The sequence below is a fragment of the Phascolarctos cinereus genome, unplaced genomic scaffold (genome assembly GCF_003287225.1).
Source record: "Phascolarctos cinereus isolate Bilbo 61053 unplaced genomic scaffold, phaCin_HiC Scaffold_2;HRSCAF=192, whole genome shotgun sequence".
NCBI classification, from domain to species: Eukaryota; Metazoa; Chordata; class Mammalia; order Diprotodontia; family Phascolarctidae; genus Phascolarctos; species Phascolarctos cinereus.
This window is the reverse complement of record NW_027555625.1, coordinates 274,858,604-274,876,017: the sequence shown is the minus strand read 5'-3', so window position 1 is coordinate 274,876,017 and position 17,414 is coordinate 274,858,604. Positions and strand designations below refer to the sequence as shown.

Here is a 17,414-nt window from a genome sequence, read left to right as displayed (position 1 = left end):
TTTCTTATTTGAAATTGCCAAACCCTGTGCTCCATTAGCATTTTTAAAAAAGGACTCAAAAGTTTTTCATACAGGCTGTTCCATGAAATGCAAAAATTTTCTTGATTTCAATCTATCTGCTTTCTTATCCACCTCCCAAACCACTGCCAGGTAATCTTCCTAATGCTCCCTTAAGGTCATGCCTCTCCTCTACCACAAATAGTTTAGTGTACCCCTTTTGAACTCCTGTCCCTGGCATTCAAGACTCTGCACAAGCAGACTCCAGCCTTCCTGGCCAGGCTTTTCTCAAATTATTCCCCTTACACACTCTGATTTGGTCCAACTTGATTGTGCTACATCCCACTTTGTCATCCTGGCTTCTCCTGTCTCCATGACTTTACTCACACATTCCCCATATGAGGAATGGATTCTTCCCCCTTCTACCTTAAACATCTGCCCAAATCTCTCTTTTCCTTTAAGGATCAAAGCAGGTGCTGCCTCCTCCATAAATCTTCCCTAGACTGTCTTCCATTATAGATGAAAAGGGACTTTCCCTGCTCAAATTCTCATAGGATGTTTACCTATACCCTCACTTTATATTTATCTTACTCTCCCTTGTATAACAGCTATGTATCTATTTAGCTTTCTTCCCATTAACCTGTAAGGTGCTTGACAGCAAGTTTACTGCCATGCCTAGCTTTGTCTAACTCCTCCATCCCATCCTGAACCATGAACATACTAGACATTTATAATAAGTGTTTATTAATGTGAACTTAATAATGTTTGTTAGTTAATTTGAATTGTATGGTTTGTAAATAGAAGTACTCATTGTATACAAAAGGAATGAGTGAATACATAAAGGGTCTTCAACTCACCCTTGATGAATTGGACAGATATCAAATGATAACCTCTGCCTACCTATCGCTAACTACATAGTGACATTGACATTGCTATTAATAATAAGCTCATAGTGCAACAAGCATAGGACTTACCACAGTCCCTTTGACCTCAAGAAGATTATATTATGGAAGCAGTACAATTGGCCCACACATATACCACATTTTAGGAAAGTAAATGCAGGAAATAGAAATATTCTCTGTCAGAGTGAGTTCCCTATATTCATGCTTTTCAAAGATCAGTTTCCATAATAATCAGAGAATTTCAGAGATAGGGAATACCTAGGCAGAGCTTTAGCATCAGTAGTAGGCTCACACTTCTTGTTGAGTAGTATTTGAATCCCTGGACTCTAGATCTTACCTAAAGAGCCCAAAGATTCCCAAGCGAGACTGAATGGATATGACCACCACATTCTCAAGGGCCAACAGGGCCAGTACATTATAAGCTGAAGCCCCGCCTATCATCAAACCCCCTCCATGGATCCACACCATCACCTAGGAAATAAGGAGGAAAATTGTTTTGATCAAAGAGCATAGAATTGAAAGGAACCTCAGAAAATGAATGTCTAAATTGCCCAGACCATATGATCTATATAACCCTTATTTTAGGGAAGAGGTGTGATATAGTAGAAAGGGCCCTGGAATAGGAATCAAAAGACCTATACTCTAGGTCTGACTGTACCACTACCTTCCTCTGTAACCCAAGGCAAATTATTTTCCTTTTCTAAATCCTAAATTATCCATTGGCACAATGACTGTGATCTTCAAACTTGCCTCTAACTCTGACATTCTGATCCCATGTTACTCCATGGAAATGCTTTTTCTTGCAAACATGCATTCATTCATTTAATAAATGGAATAATATTTGTGAAGGTACTTTGCAAATATAAGGAATCAACCAATCAATAAACATTTATTAAGCATATATTATGTATTAGACACCATGCCTTGTGATGGAGAAACAAGGACAAAGTCAGTTTCCTTCCTTAAGGGGCTCACATTCTGAAAGGCAAGATCACATGCATATGTGTAAAGTAGAGATATATACAAATCTGTATAAAATAGATGGAAGGCAATTGTTTTGGAAGGAAACTAGAAACTGGGGAATCAGGAAAGACTTCATATTGGAGGAGGTAGCATTTGAATGGAGCTCTGAAGGTAGCTAGGGATTCTAAGAGGTAGAGATGGGGAAGCAATGTGCTCCAGATATCAGGAACAGCTTGTGCAAAGGCATCAAGATGGGAGATGGCAGGTCATGTGTAAGGGAAAGCTCAAAGGCTATTTTGACTGATCTAAAGAGAACGTGAATGGGAGTAATTTAGAATAAGGATGGAAAGATGGGTTTACAAATATTATCTCATTTGATCCTCACAATTCTGTGAGGTAGATGTTACTATTTTTCTAGTGTTTAATAATGACAGCAACAGGGTCTCATCTGGATTATAGGAATATGATGACTTTAGCAGTAGGTGATGGAAGGATTGGAGAAGGATTAGGATTGGAGAAGGATTGGGTGAGACCACTTCAAATACTGTTGATTTTGTTTGTTATTTTACTATTTATTATTTGCTCCTGGGTACAGATGTGTCCTTTCTACCCTTGTCTTAGGCTATGATTGAGGAAAACTGAGGTGAAGCAGATAAAACTAAATGACTATTCTAAGGTTAGAAAGTCTGACCATTGGAGATCAGACCAATGGGAGATCTTAATCTATGGCTACTCTCTCCAGACCAAGGGCTGTTTCCTTGCTGTCCTGTGCTGTAGAAACAAGAGATAACCGTGACCCATCTATTGATTCCAAATCATAGGCAATCCCTGCCACAGGCTTCTAGCCAGTAATCTTGTTTTCTTCTTCAGGCTAGTTGACATGTAAATATTTAGGTACAAACAATCTTCATAAGGTGGCTTCAGCTTAAACTGTAACTTGCTTGCATTCCAAAAGGAGAAAAGGTTTGTAAAAGTGCATTGTTACTTTGAGTTTCTGGGTACACCTGTGTAATGAAACATGAGGAAATAGTTTCTTTTCAGCAGAATCTCAGTAAAGCACATTTGGGTCATAAGATCATTTGTCAGAGGTTGTAAAGCTTGGAAATCACCTAGTCAAACATCCTTATTTTACAAATGAGGAAACTGAGACCCTTAGAAAGAAAATACTTATCCAGGGTCATATGTGAAATAAGTAATACAGACAAGAAGACAAGTCAGGTAATCCCTCCGACCCTAGCTTCCTTTCAACAGTACTGAAGGTTTGAAAAATTATTGATTTTTTTTTTTATTTTCTATCGGTGTGTTCAATATCCCACTAACTTTCTATTATATTTGAACATACCACGTTACTACCTTGAACCTTAGTTCTCCAGGAAAATGAGAGAGTAGAAATAGATGATGTCTAAGGTCTCTTTCAACTCTGATTATCTATGGAAGAAATGCTTACTGGTGTTAAGAACAAGAGTGAAAAAGGGGAAGGAGGTTTATATTAAAGCAGAGGTACCGTAGGAATTATTCTTCCCTTTGAAACATTGGAGTAACTCCAGGGGCAGCCAAATGCAAAACCAGGGCCTCAGAGTTGTACCTAACTATAATTAGGGTTGACTCCCCATCACTCTCTGTACTCTCCCTACTGTACCAAAATACATGTTTCCTTGATCTTATACACTTTATTATAACTATTAGCTATACTATAACAAAAAAGCCACTGCCTCATCTCATCTACACAGTGAGCTTGTGGGATAAGTAGATTAGTTCTCTCATGTCTAATGTAGAAATTAAAAAAAAAAAACAAAACAGAAAGTTTCAGTCATTGGCCCTGGGTCACAGCTACAAAGTCACAGAGTCAGGGCTAGAATTCTCATGTTTATCTGAAAGCCTTTTGGTCCAAACCACTTGCTTCATATCCACTGAATCCAATGAGGGCAATGAAGACATTGTTTTATATGTAGAGATGGTCCTGGAATGACTGAAAAATGGAAGTAAAGGACATTTGCCATTCTGCCAGGACTTTATTTGACTATAAATAAGCAAAGACAGCAATGCACACAGCATCTTTCTGGGTTTGCATACTGCAGTAGGTCCATCATTTATTCATCTTGACTGAAGTTCCCAGAGTAGGTGAATCATGTCATATCTCAGGAGCAGCTCAGTGTGAAAATCTGAGAGGCTTTTCTCCAGCAAACCCTCCAGCCTCTGATAAGGATTAAGGTAGGGGGTTTAAAATGAGAAGAAACAGTAATATTTCTCAGGGGGAGGGCAAAATGAAGGATTCTCAGATGGTTTGACTGGAAATTAATCTAAGAATAAGAATATGATTCTTCATGTTTTTTCTCTATTTTTATCTCTCTCTTCCCAAAAAGAGTCTGAAGACTGATGCTTACCTGGGAGGGTAGTTAGTAGTATCTTTCGCATAGTTCCAGGGCTCAGGAGGCTGGGGCAGACAGAATCTCAAGGGTCCAAGAGGAGGTTTGGAAAAAGGAACACCCAGGAAAACATGGACAAGTATGTCAAATCCTTGCAGTCTCACTTCTTTGCCTTGGACTTTCCCATATTCGGTGTCCACTACTGGCATTGAAAGCTTCTGCTGTCCTGTGCCATGATGAGATAGAGGAAGTTAGTTCACTGAGGAGGTGATAGAACCGAGTAGAACCACTAGGAGTCAGGAGCCCTGGGCAGCTCTGCCCACTTCTAGCAGGGTAACCTTGGGAACGTGACTTCAGTTCTCTGGGTTCAGATTTCTCACCTCTAAGTTAAGTTTAATAATAGCAATCTACTGGATTGATTCATATTTGAATGGAGAAAATGGACATGAAGAGTTCAGAAGATATAACAATAAAAGTGCATCATATTTCTAAAAGATTTCACTATTTTCAAAACACTCTGTTCATAGCCCTTAGTAAGGTAAGTAGTAGATATTATTTGAATTTATAGAAGGACAAATGCAGTCTCATAGGAGTCTAGTAACCTACCCAAGGTTGCATAGCTGGTGTATGTCTTATAAAGACAAATTCTGTGCATTTTACACCATCCCACAGGTGTTACAAGAAAAGTTTGATAGTAATACACATAGCTTGTATTTCTTCTGTGGAAAACCTGTAGATTTGTTCATTTGGTCAACAGTCAATTGTCAAGGACCTATTATCAGCAGTGCATTGTGCTTGGCACTGATGAGTACCAGGTGAATGAAATTTAGAGATGGATTTTACTCCAGCCTTGGAATTCTGAATTATGCACTCCAAATCAGGAGTGCTATGCTATGCTATGTTATGGTGTGGAGCCAAGAGGAATAAGACCCCAGATGTAGTTGCTTGACACCTTAATTGATGCCAAATCCTTGCTGAAGCACTCCTAGGTAGCAGATTTGGCCAAACTAAAGTGGGATAGGTTATATAATAGAAAAGACACCATTTGAACAAACCATCAATGTACTCCTAGGAAAACATCTCTGGGGCCAGATGGATTTACAAGTGAATTCTATCAAACATTTAAAGAGCAATTAACTCCAAAACAACATAGACTATTTGGCAAAATGGTCAAAGAAGGAGTTTTACCAAATTCTTTTACTACTACAGATATGGTGTTGATAACTAAATTGGGAAGAGTCAAAACAGAGAAAGAAAATTACAGACCAATTTCCCTAAGGAATATAGATGCAAAAATTTTAAATAAAATACTAGCAAAAAGATTACAGCGACTTATAATAAGAATGATATATTATGACCAGGTAGGATTTATACCAGAAATGCAGGAATGGTTCAATATTAGGTAAACGATTAGCAAAACTGATCATATTAACAACAAAACTAACAGAAACCATATGATTATCTCAATAAATGCAGAAAAAGCTTTTGACAAAATACAACACCCATTCCTATTAAAAACAGTAGAAAGCATGGGAATAAATGGAGCCTTCCTTAAAATGATAAGTATCACATACCTAAAACCTTCAGCAAGCATTATATGTAATCGGGATAGGCTTAAAGTATTTCCAACAAGAGCAGGGGTGAAACAAGGATGCCCATTATCACCACTGTTGTTCAATATGGTACTAGAAACATTAGGTTTAGCAATAAGAGAAGAAAAAACTGAAGATATTACAGTAAGCAAAGAAGAAACAAAACCATCACTCTTTGCAGATGATGTCATAATATACTTAGAGAATCCAACAGAATCATGTAAAAAAGTACTTGAAATAATAAATAACATTAGCAAAGTTGCAGGCTATAAAATAAACCCATACAAATCACCCACATTTCTATATATTACTAAAAAAGCCCAACAGTAAGAGACAGAAAGAGAAATTCCATTTAAAGTTACTGCAGACATTATAAAATATTTAGGAGCCTGCCTATCAAAACAAATCCAAGAACTACACTTTCCACACAAATGAAGTCAGATCTAAATAATTGGAAAAACATCAGTTACCCATGATAGGCCGAGCTAATATAACAAAAATGACAATTCTGTCCAAGCTAACTTACTTTTTCAGTACCATGCCAAACAAACTACCAGAAAATTCCTTTATTGAGCTACAAAAAATAATAACAAGATTCATCTAGAAGAACAAAATGTCCAGAATATCAAAAAAACTAATAAAAAGAAATGTGAGGGAAGGTGGCCTAGCCATACCAGATCTTAAATTGTATTATAAAGCAGCAATCATCAAAATTATTTGGTACTGGCTAAGAAACAGAGTGGTGGAGCAGTGGAATGGCTTAGGTACACAAGACACAATAGTCAATCCTATAGTAATCTACTGTTTGATAAAACCAAAGACCCCAGCTTCTGGAATGAGAGCTCATTGTTTGACAGAAACTTCCAGGAAAATTGGAAAAGAGCATGGCAGAAACTAGGCATAGACCAAAATCTTACACTCTATACCAAAATAAAATCAAAATGGGTACACGATATACATATAAAGGCAAATTGTAAGCAAATTGGGAGAGCAAGGAATAATTTATCCATCAGTTTTATGGAGAACAGAAGAATTTATGACTAAACAAGAGATGGAAAACATTATAAAATGCAAAGTGGATAATTTTGATTACATTAAATTAAAGTTTTTGTACAAAGCCAATGCAACCAAGATTAGGAGTAAAGCAGAAAACTGGGAAAGAATTTTTACAACCAGTGTCTCTGATAAGGGCCTCATTTCTAAAATATATAGAGAACTAAGTCAAATTTATAAATATCCTCAAGTGATAAATGGTCAAAAGATATGAACAGGCAGTTTTCAGATCAAGAAATTAAAGCTATCTATAGTCATATAAAAAATATGCCAAATCACTAGTGATTAGAGAAATGCAAATCAAAACAACTCTGAGGTTGTCTGCTTCCATAGCACATTATCAGATTGGCTGACATGACAAAACAGGAAAATGATAAACGTTGGAGAGATAAATGTGGGAAAATTGGAACATTAATGCATTGATGGTGGAGTTTTGAGATCCAACCATCTTGGAGAGCAATTTGGAACTATGCCCAAAGGGCTATTAAAATGTGCATACCCTTCGACCCAGCAATAGCACTTCTAGAGCTGTATTCCAAAGAGATCATAAAAATTGGAAAAGAACACATATGTACAAAAAATATATTTGTAGCAGTTCCTTCTGTGGTGACAAAGAATTGGAAATTGAGGGGATGTCCATCAGTTGGGGAACAGCTGAACAAATTGTGGTATATGAATGTGATGGAATATTTTTGTGCTATAAGAAATGATTGAGTATGCGGACATCAGAAAAACCTGGAAAAATTTGTATGAACTGATGCTGAGTGAGTGAGCAGAACCTGGATAATGTTGCACACAGTAACAGCCACATTGTGTGATGACTGACTTTGATAGACTTAGCTCTTCTCAGCAATACAATGATCTAAGACATCATCAAAAGTCTCATGATGGAAAATGCTATCCACATCCAGAGAAAGAACTGTGGAGTCTGAATACAGATTGAAGCATACTATTTGTTCTTTTTTTTCCTCTGTTTTGTTTTGTTTCTTCTCTCTTCTGGTTCCTCCTATTGATTCTAATTCTTCTTTAAAACATGACTAGTGTGAAAATATGTTTAATAGGAATGTATATGCAGAGTCTATATCAGATTGCATGCTGTCTTGGGGAGAGGGAGGGGAAGAAAGAGGGGAAGAAAATTTAAAACTCAAAAACTTATGAAAGTGAATGTTGAAAGCAAAAAATTAATTAATTAATTAATTAATTAATTAATTAATTAATTAATTAGAGAAAAGATACCATTACCAAACAGTTCAAATTCTGCTTGAGGTAACTGTGATTTGTTTTGGTCAACTTTCCCAAATAAGTTGCCTGAAACATGCTATTTTAGTTCATAGATGACCAGTCTCCCATGTCCACATAGAGCCTGGGTCTTTGAAGAGGTGTGGAAAAGTGGAGAAGCACAATCTATAGACAACTCAGGAGCTGGCTGAAAAGATTATAATAGATTGGGATAAGAATTTCAGAAACTTCTCATAAAAAACAACTCATGGCAACAGTACTGTTACCTAAATCATTTTACTGGCACTTTAATATACATGTTATATTTACCTGATGCTTAGTATGCTACTTAGCTTCCTTTTCTGATGTAACAAGATTTTAGAGCATGCCCAGACCATCTAATATGGAGGCAGCTACATGCGAGATGTCAAGGACCTGATTCTTGAAGAAGATATTCCACCTTCCCTAACTGCATGCATAGGAATAGCCTCTTTCCGTTGATTACGTAGCTTAAAAAATGTACCTATTTAAAACAACCATACTGGGACACATTAGGCTGGTTTTTCAGCTGCATCCAGAAAGGGTGAAAGTTCAAGTTCATCTACATTTACAGAGCTGGTGAGCTCTGTAAAAAGGAGCTCCCTGCTTTTAAGCCTTGTGTCCCAAAGATATGGACTTGATTTTGGGTCTGTTTCATTTGACCCATTCAGTTCTAGGTGTAGTCTCTGGAATCATGGTTTCAATCTTGGGTCTGAGGATTCTACCACTAAAAAGATGGTGGGGTCCTCAACAGCAATGGGGAAATTTTTAAATAGGGGATATTTGCTGAGGGATAATCAGTTCCATTTAGGACATGTTGAGTTATAAATGCCTATAGGATATCCATTTAGAGATGTTCATCAGGTAGTTGGTATTATAGGGCCAAGGTTCTAGACTGAGGTTAGGACTAGTGAGACCAATATGAGAGTCTTTTTAATGAGATGAGTATTTAATACGTAGTTGCTGATAAGAGTAGAGAAAAGAATAGAGGGCCTAGGACAGAATCATGGGGAATTTGCACCCTTAGTATGCAAGATGATGGCCTAGAACAGGAAACAAAGAAGTAATGTATGAACAGGCAAGAGAGCTGAGATAATATAACACATTTTGCAAACTTTAAAAGGCTATATAAATGTAATAATTATAACAAAAATAATGAAAATAATTATATCATTCTCATCTTTTTCAATAAAATTCAGATTCAAGTGGGATATGTTAATATCCTGCTATTATTCTCCCATATCTAATGTTACAAGGATTGTCCCAAAGGTAGATCAAAATGATTATTTTTTGAATTTGCATAAAAGTATTGAGCATATAAGATATATGAGATCTTCTAAAGACTCACCGGAAACATCTTTGGGATATCTCCCAGCAGCAGACAGAATGACCAGCATGATATGTACTTTATTCTATTTTCACAAGATTTTTGTGTGTTTGTGTGTGCATGCACAGAGATATTGACATACACATATATGTATGTATGTATATTTATGTAAATTTCTCTTCTATATTTTGAAAGTTTTATATTTAATAGTTATGAAGCTATGAGTATTTCATACAGTGACATCTATTAAAACATTATTCTTTTTCTTTTTTGGATCATTGTGATCATGGGAAATAGATTTCTCTGTGGAAATTCTTCATTTCTAGTGAGTCCAGTAATTTATTTGATGAATGCTCAAGGCTATTTTGGGATCTGTAATTATAATATAGGGATAATGATGAGAACCAAGAAAAATCAATGTGATAGAAGAACAAGGAAGAGATGTCCACAAGCAAGGGTTTGACACTTTAAATGTGCAGAGAACTCAACCAATCTAAAGGCTGACAAAAGGCCATTAATTTGCCAATTAACAGTTGATTTGTAACTCCAGAGATAGTAGTTTCTGTTTAAAAGTAGGAATGGAAGACTGATTACAAGGAATCATAAAGAGAATGGAAGAAATGAAAAACACAATACCATGACAGAAACTAGCTCCTGGTATTCAGGTTAGGAAGCAGCCAAGATGGCAGAGTAAGAGGTGAGTCTCTCTTACTTTCCCTTATTAACCCCTGAAAGTCCAGAAAATATCACCCCAGGAAAAACCCTGGAACAACTGAACCAGAAGAAAGATGGGGTGCAGCAGTCCAGTAGCCCACATAGCTTGATGGATTAACTGGAAAGGCACCTCTTACCCTGGGGAAAGGGGGAGCAGTACAGAACAGGAGGCATCCCGGCAAGCTAGTGGAAAGCCCTACCTCAGCATACCAGGAGGAGATCCTGAAGCCCAGGTGATAGAGCAGGCAAACACCAACACCTGGACCCAAAGTGCCTCATTGAGGGTGGGGGAACTGGTGGAAACCAGCTCAGAAAACCACCAGGAGCCTTGGCACTCTACAGTAACTGGCTCTCAGCAAAACTAATGGAATCAGAGCTCCAAGGAGCCCCAGGGAGACAAACACCCTACAACATCCATCTGAAAAGAGCTGAAGAAAGCAAAAGGAAGAAAAGGCCTGGGTGAGCAAGAAATCTGCAGGAGTCACACTACCCAATCCTACCCCTAGAGTTCCAGTACTGTTGTTTACAGCCCTATGCCAGGTAAGTTGCCAGAATCCTACAACCTCCAACTGCCAACATTGGAGGCCCCAGCACACAAAGCCATTGACCAGGACCTAGGCTCCCAACACAAGAAGCTTGGGTCAGTGCCCTCTGCTCCCCAGCAGGAGAGCTCAGTCTCTTCAAAGGCCAGGAAATAAGCAAACACCTAGAGAGAAAAAAAAAATGTCTGATACATTCTTATTATGGGAAGAGTGAAGATCAAGGCAGAAATTCTGAAGAGGACCACATTGTCAACAAACCCACATCTGGAACCTCAAAAGAGAATATGAACTGATCTGAAGCCCAAAAAGCCTTCTTAGAAGAGCTCAAGAAGGATTTTAAAAGTCAAATGAGAGAGGTAGAAGAAAAAATAGGAAAAGAAATGAGAGGCATGCAAGAGAGAGTCAATAGCTTGGAAAAGGAAGGACAAAAATTAACTGTAGAGAACAAGTCCTTAAAAAATACAATTGGCCAACTGGGGAAAAAGTACACTGAAGAAAACAAGTACCTGAAAAGTACAATTGGCCAAATGGGGAAGGAGGTACAAAATCTTATAGAAGAAAACAATTTGTTAAAAATTAGAATTGAGCAAATGGAAGCTAATGATTCTATGAGAGAGCAAGAATCAGTCAAACAAAAACAAAAGAATGAAAAAAATAGATGAAAATGTAAAATATCTCATTGGTGAAACAACTGACCTGGAAAATTGATCCAGGAGAGATAATTTAAAAATTATTTGTCTAACTGAAAATCATGATTAAAAAAAGAGCCTAGACAGTATCTTTCAGGAAATCATCAAGGAAAACTGCCCTGAGGTCCTAGAACCAATGGGTAAAACAGCCATAGAAAGAATCCACTGATCACCTACTGAAAGAGATCTGAAATTGAAAGCGTCAAGGGGAATATAGTGTGCAAATTCCAAAATTACCAGGTCAAAGAGAAAATACTGCAAGCAGCCAGAAAGCAATAATTTAAATATCATGGAACCACAGTCAGGATTACACAGGACCTTGTAGCTTGTACATTAAAAGACCGTGGGTCATGGAATATAATATTCTGTAAGGCAAAGGAGCTTGGATTACAACCAAGGATCAACTACAGCGAAAATGAGCTTAATCTTTCATGGGAGGAGATAGATATTCAACAAAATAGGGGACTTCCATACCTTCCTCATAAAAATATCGGAGCTCAACAGAAAATTTGATCTTCAAATACAAGACTCAAGGGAGACATAAAAAGGTAAATGGGACAGAAAGTAACACCATGTTATTAATAAGGACAAACTCTTTACATCCCTACAAGGGAATATGACACTTGTAACTCTTGAGAAATGTATTGTTATTACACCATGTAAAGGGGGTATACACAAAGGGGATGGGTATAAATTGACTTTGATATAATAATGAAAAAAATCTGATCAAGTAGGTTAAATGGATCCCAGCAAGTGAATTAATCTGATGTAACTAAGAAAATGTACTGAGAGAAAAGGAAAGAAGGAATCAGACAAGAGTAAATTACATTACAGGAAAAGGCAAAAAAAAACCTACTACAGCAGAGGAAAATAAGGGAGGGAGATGAGCATTGTTTGAACCTTACTCTTATCAGATTTGGCTTAAGAAGGAAATAACAATCAGTTAGGTATAGAAATCTAACATGCCCTATAGGCAGTAGGAGGGAAAAGGGGAAAGAAAAGGGAGGGGATTAATAGAAGGGAGGTGGGACTGAGGGAGGTGGTTGTCAAAAGCAAAACATTAGTGAGGAGGAAAAAGGAGAAAGGAGAAAGAAAAGTATAAATGGGGGGGAGAAGAATGAAGTGAAAGACACAGATATTTGTCATAATTGTGAATTGGTGATATATAGATATATAGATATAGATATATATAGATATAGATATAGATATAGATATAGATATAGATATAGATATAGATATAGATATAGATATAGATATAGATATAGATATAGATATAGATATATAGATATAGATATAGATATAGATATAGATATAGATATAGATATAGATATAGATATAGATATAGATAGATATGTAATAGAATACTAGTGAGCTGTAAGAAATGATGAACAGGCAGATTTCAGATAAACCTGGAAAGACTTGTACGGTCTGATGCTGAGTGAAGCGAGCGGAACCAGGAGAATGTTGTCCACAATAACAGCCACATTAAGTAATATCTGAGTTTGATAGACTTAACCCCTCTCAGCAACACGAGGATCTAAGACACCTCCAAAAGCCTCATGATGAAAAATGCTCTCCACATCTAAAGAAAGAACTACAGAGTTTGAATGCAGATCGAAGCATGCTATTTGCTGTTGTGTTTTGTTTCCTCTTTCTGGTGGTTCCTCCTATTGGTTCTAATTCTTGCTTACCAGATCACTAATGTGAAAATATGTTTAATAGGAATGTAAAAACAAAGGTGCGGGTGTGTCGCATCAGGAACCACAATCAAGAAGAAAATAAGAATGAAGTCTAGTAGTCAATCAAAAAGCAATCAGATTTCCTTATTTTAGGGAACTAAAAGGGCATGGCACTTGGATACCGCTGCTTACTAGCATCTCCTAACTGAGGAGATAACAGTGCACTTTGTTACTGGCTGAACCAGAGATCTCCCCAAGGTACCAGGGGACTCAAGATAGGATTCCCGAAATGAAGTTCCCATTTATATCAGGAGTATAAAAGTAACAACCTACCTATCAGCTTTTTACGGACAAATAAACTGAACAGTCATTAGAGAAGGAGCATACACTAATGATCTAAGAAGTCCTTGTGTGTGCGGAGCTTAACTGAAGGCTACCCAAGAGAAGTCTGAGGTGTGTCATATAGATGCACCATGTGTACTGATTGGCTGGACACCACATCGGTCTGGTTTTGAATAAGTAACTGAGGCAAAACAAATACAGCATAGAGGAAGATTGGATTTATTGTCCTTGTCCATTGTTTAGAAAAGCATGTAGTCAATGAGCTCAATGTTTAAAATTTAAAAAAAAAAACTGTCTGATTTTCCACTAGTTTATGTACCATGTATGAGGTTGATGGCCCCTCTCAAACGTGAACTGCTAGAAAGCTGCTCTAGGTTTTAAGTATTTGTGCATGACTTTCAGTAATCAGCCAGAAAACATGCTTAGTTCAAAGTAAATGCACTTAATGAAATAGTGCAGCGATAAAAGAAACAAGAGAATATTTTCTACCATAAACCTAGAATTCATTCTCAAACAAATGCACATGTTCTCCATGGAAAGCATAGGAATTGTGCAGAGAAAATACATGTGGAAAGAGCACACAGATGGAATGCAACACTCCTAATGATACAAAGCTACTGATGACTTTGTCGGTATCATCACACTGCTCTGCTGAGGTTGCTCACCAATGAAGGGTAGCTTCTCCACTGCAACTAGTCTTTATTTAGGCAAATATCTTTAGAGTTACCTGATACTTTGTTATCTCCTGCTGTGGTTCATGAGCCTCTCCAGTACAGCAAAAAGCAATAGCTTTGTCAACCAACTCTTTTTAAAATGTTCCTAATCATGAGAAACTTCTAATTAAATTTTAATTTTTAAATTAATATGAATCTACCTTCTCTCTCTCCCATCTCCTCTCTCCAACCTGACTGAGAGAGAAAGAAAAACAAAATCCATTACAAATATGTATAAGCAGGGAAAAATTCTCCTATTGGCCTTGACTGAAAAAAAAAATTCAATCTACGCTTTGAGCTCACCATCTCTCTGTCAGGACATAAGCAACAAGTTTCATCACAAGTGCTGTGTAATTGTGGTTGGTCACTGGTTTTAATCAGAGTTATAAAGTCTTTCAAAGTTATTGATTTTCAATAATGTCATTATGGCATAAATTCTTCTTGTTACATCATCCTGCATTGGTGCAAACAACCAATGTCAACCAAATCTTTAAACCTTTGTGATCAAGAACTGCAGGCATTGTGGTTAGTAAGCCTTTTCACTTCAGGGAAGGGTTTCATTTTCCTTTAGTTAGTAATTTTAATCAACTACTTACCTAAACTGTTCATAAAAGGTAGAACGCTACCTATACTAAGACCATGTTTTTGAATTTCCTCCATGTGCTATCTCATCTGATTCCCACAGTTTAGCTCTCATTGGATTTGTGATCAGAAACCAATTTACTGCTTACTTTTTATCATACTGCTCCAGGCACAGCAATTATTTCCAGATTATTTCCAATTATTTCACTTTCTCTTGAAAAGGATCTGAATGAAATTATGGGGAAGAAACTGATTTCAACCTCCCTCCACTATGTTCCTATGTTGTTTTGTTGTTTTGTTTTGTTGTGTAAATAACACAGGCAAGGCTGTTTAGAGGGGGGGGGGGGAAGTCTGGTAATTGTTACCTTACTTTACCCAGTAAGAAATCAGAACCTAGTTTTTCAACACATGTATATTACGAATAATAATTCTCAAATGTAACTTTTCATAAAGTTCGTTCTTGAGTCATTTATTTAGAAATCCCGTTCCTATGTGAGCAATGCTAATCTCTTCTCTCTAAGATATCTTCTAGGAAATCCATGACATAACTTAGATGTAGGTGGAAACTGTGATTGTAACTTATTTCTACAAATCATCTTAGGGAGGCTTTACTTTCTAAAGCCATTGCACTCTATTATAGTTTTATTAAGATTTTTAAAAATTTCTTCTTTAATTCACTATTAAATTGTTACTATATTAGTAGTTATTTGAGATACAGTGGAGAAGTAATATTAGACCTCTTGATTCCAAAGACAAGACTGAAAGAAATCCAATAGGCACAGAATGAAGAGTCACTGCCCTAGCTTTCAAAAGTCACTTGCTTTCATAAATAGGTCTGGTATAGTAAGGGAAAGAATCATTACCTGGGAATAGGACTTGACCTCCATTTGATGACTCTGGGGAATACTCTGGAAAAGTGGAAGTAGAGGAGGTGGAGCAAGGAGCATTAGAGTACATACTGTACAAGATTCTCAAGTATTTCACTACTTATGGACAGAGCCATGAATCCTTTGGCCTTTGAATACGACTAATATGATTCCTCCTCTCTTCTACTTCCTAACCAGTTGTAGAGTATATTGTACCAGGGATTCATTTTCACTTATGAGTTGGACTAGATAACCATCAAGTTCCCTTCCTATATGTTTTTTATACTCTGCCTTTTAACAGAATTATTTTTCCCCTACTGAACCCCAAGTTCCCAAGGATGCGGCAATGTCTTATTTATTTTGTCATCACCCATAGAAGCTAGCATAGTGCCTTGTACATATTTGGTATTTAATATATACATAAGGATTGACAGAATGATTCAATCACCATTACCTCTATAATCAAATATGAATTTCTCTCTATGGCATTTAAAGCCTGGAACCAACCTAACTTTCTGGCATTAAAATAGACACATTTTAGAGTCAAGCCAAATTGGGCTTCTTATTCTATCTGACAATCCTTCTACAGAGCTTTGCACTGGCTATTCCCCTCATGACTGGAATGAACACCTTCCTAACTTCTGCCTCTAAGAAGCCCTACTTTCTTTTAAGGCTGAATACAGTTGCCACCTTCTACATGAAGGCTTTTCCTGTCTCCCCCTCTTTGTTTTCATTGTTGTTGTTCAGCCATTTCAGTCATGTCTGACTCTTCATGACCCCATATGGATATTTTTTGGCAAAGATACTAGATTAGTTTGCCATTGCCTTCTCCAGTTCATTTTACAGATGAGGAAACTGAGGCAAAGTTAAATGTCTTTCCCAGAGTCACACAGCTAGTGTCTGAGGCCAGATTTGAACTCAAGAAGATGAGTCTTACTGACTCCTGGCTTGGTGCTGTATCCACTTCACCACCTTACTATACATATATGGGATGTTTCCATACATATATTTATCTACCCAGGCTAGATTGAAGGATTCTTGAGGACAAAGACTGTTTCAATTTTGTCTTTATGCCTAGTGCTTAGCAAAGTTCCTGGCTCATAGTAGGCCCTCAAAAAATTTTTGTTGACTGACTGAATCAATGGATAAATGAATGAATGAATAAGAAAGAGGATGGTCATTTTTTTGAAGACTCAAGACTAACTATCACATTCTATTTACATATGTTTCAAGATTGTACTTTTACCATTATCTCTCTCATATATCTTCTTTCCTCCCTCTTCTTCCTTTTCTCTCCATATTCATGGTAGGCACTGAGAAATACTAGAATCAGATTAGTTCAGTGTTTGAAGGGACTCCAGAAACTATACACTTGAATTTATACCCCTAAAAGCAATCCCCACTCCAACTTGGCTGACAAGTGTTTACTCAACCACTGCTTGAAGAACTCCATTGGAGTGAAATCTCCTCCATCCTGATCTAGTCCACTTTTACAGAGATCTTGACATAAAACCTAAAATTGCCTTTCTATATTTCCATCAATTGGATTAAAGGAGCCAAAAAAAAAATAGTGAGCTAATAAGGTTTGGCAAGAAGATACTTGGAGGGGCAGTTAGGTGGCATAGTGGATAGAGCACCAGCCATGAAGTCAGGAGGACCTGAGTTCAAATCTGGCCTTAGACCAAACACTTGACATTTACTAGCTGTGTGACCCTGGGCAAGTCACTTAACCCCAATCACTTAAATAACAAAACAAAATTAAAAAAGAAGATACTTGGGTTATGAGCTAGTAGAAAAGTTTGAGTCCTGGTTTTGCTAATATTAAGAAGG

General features: G+C 37.1%; 1 pseudogene; it reads right to left on the bottom strand.

The window, feature by feature from the left end:
- The window catches only part of LOC110207512 (liver carboxylesterase 1-like), a 60,134-nt pseudogene that overhangs the window by 28,176 nt on the left and 14,544 nt on the right, over positions 1-17,414 (bottom strand).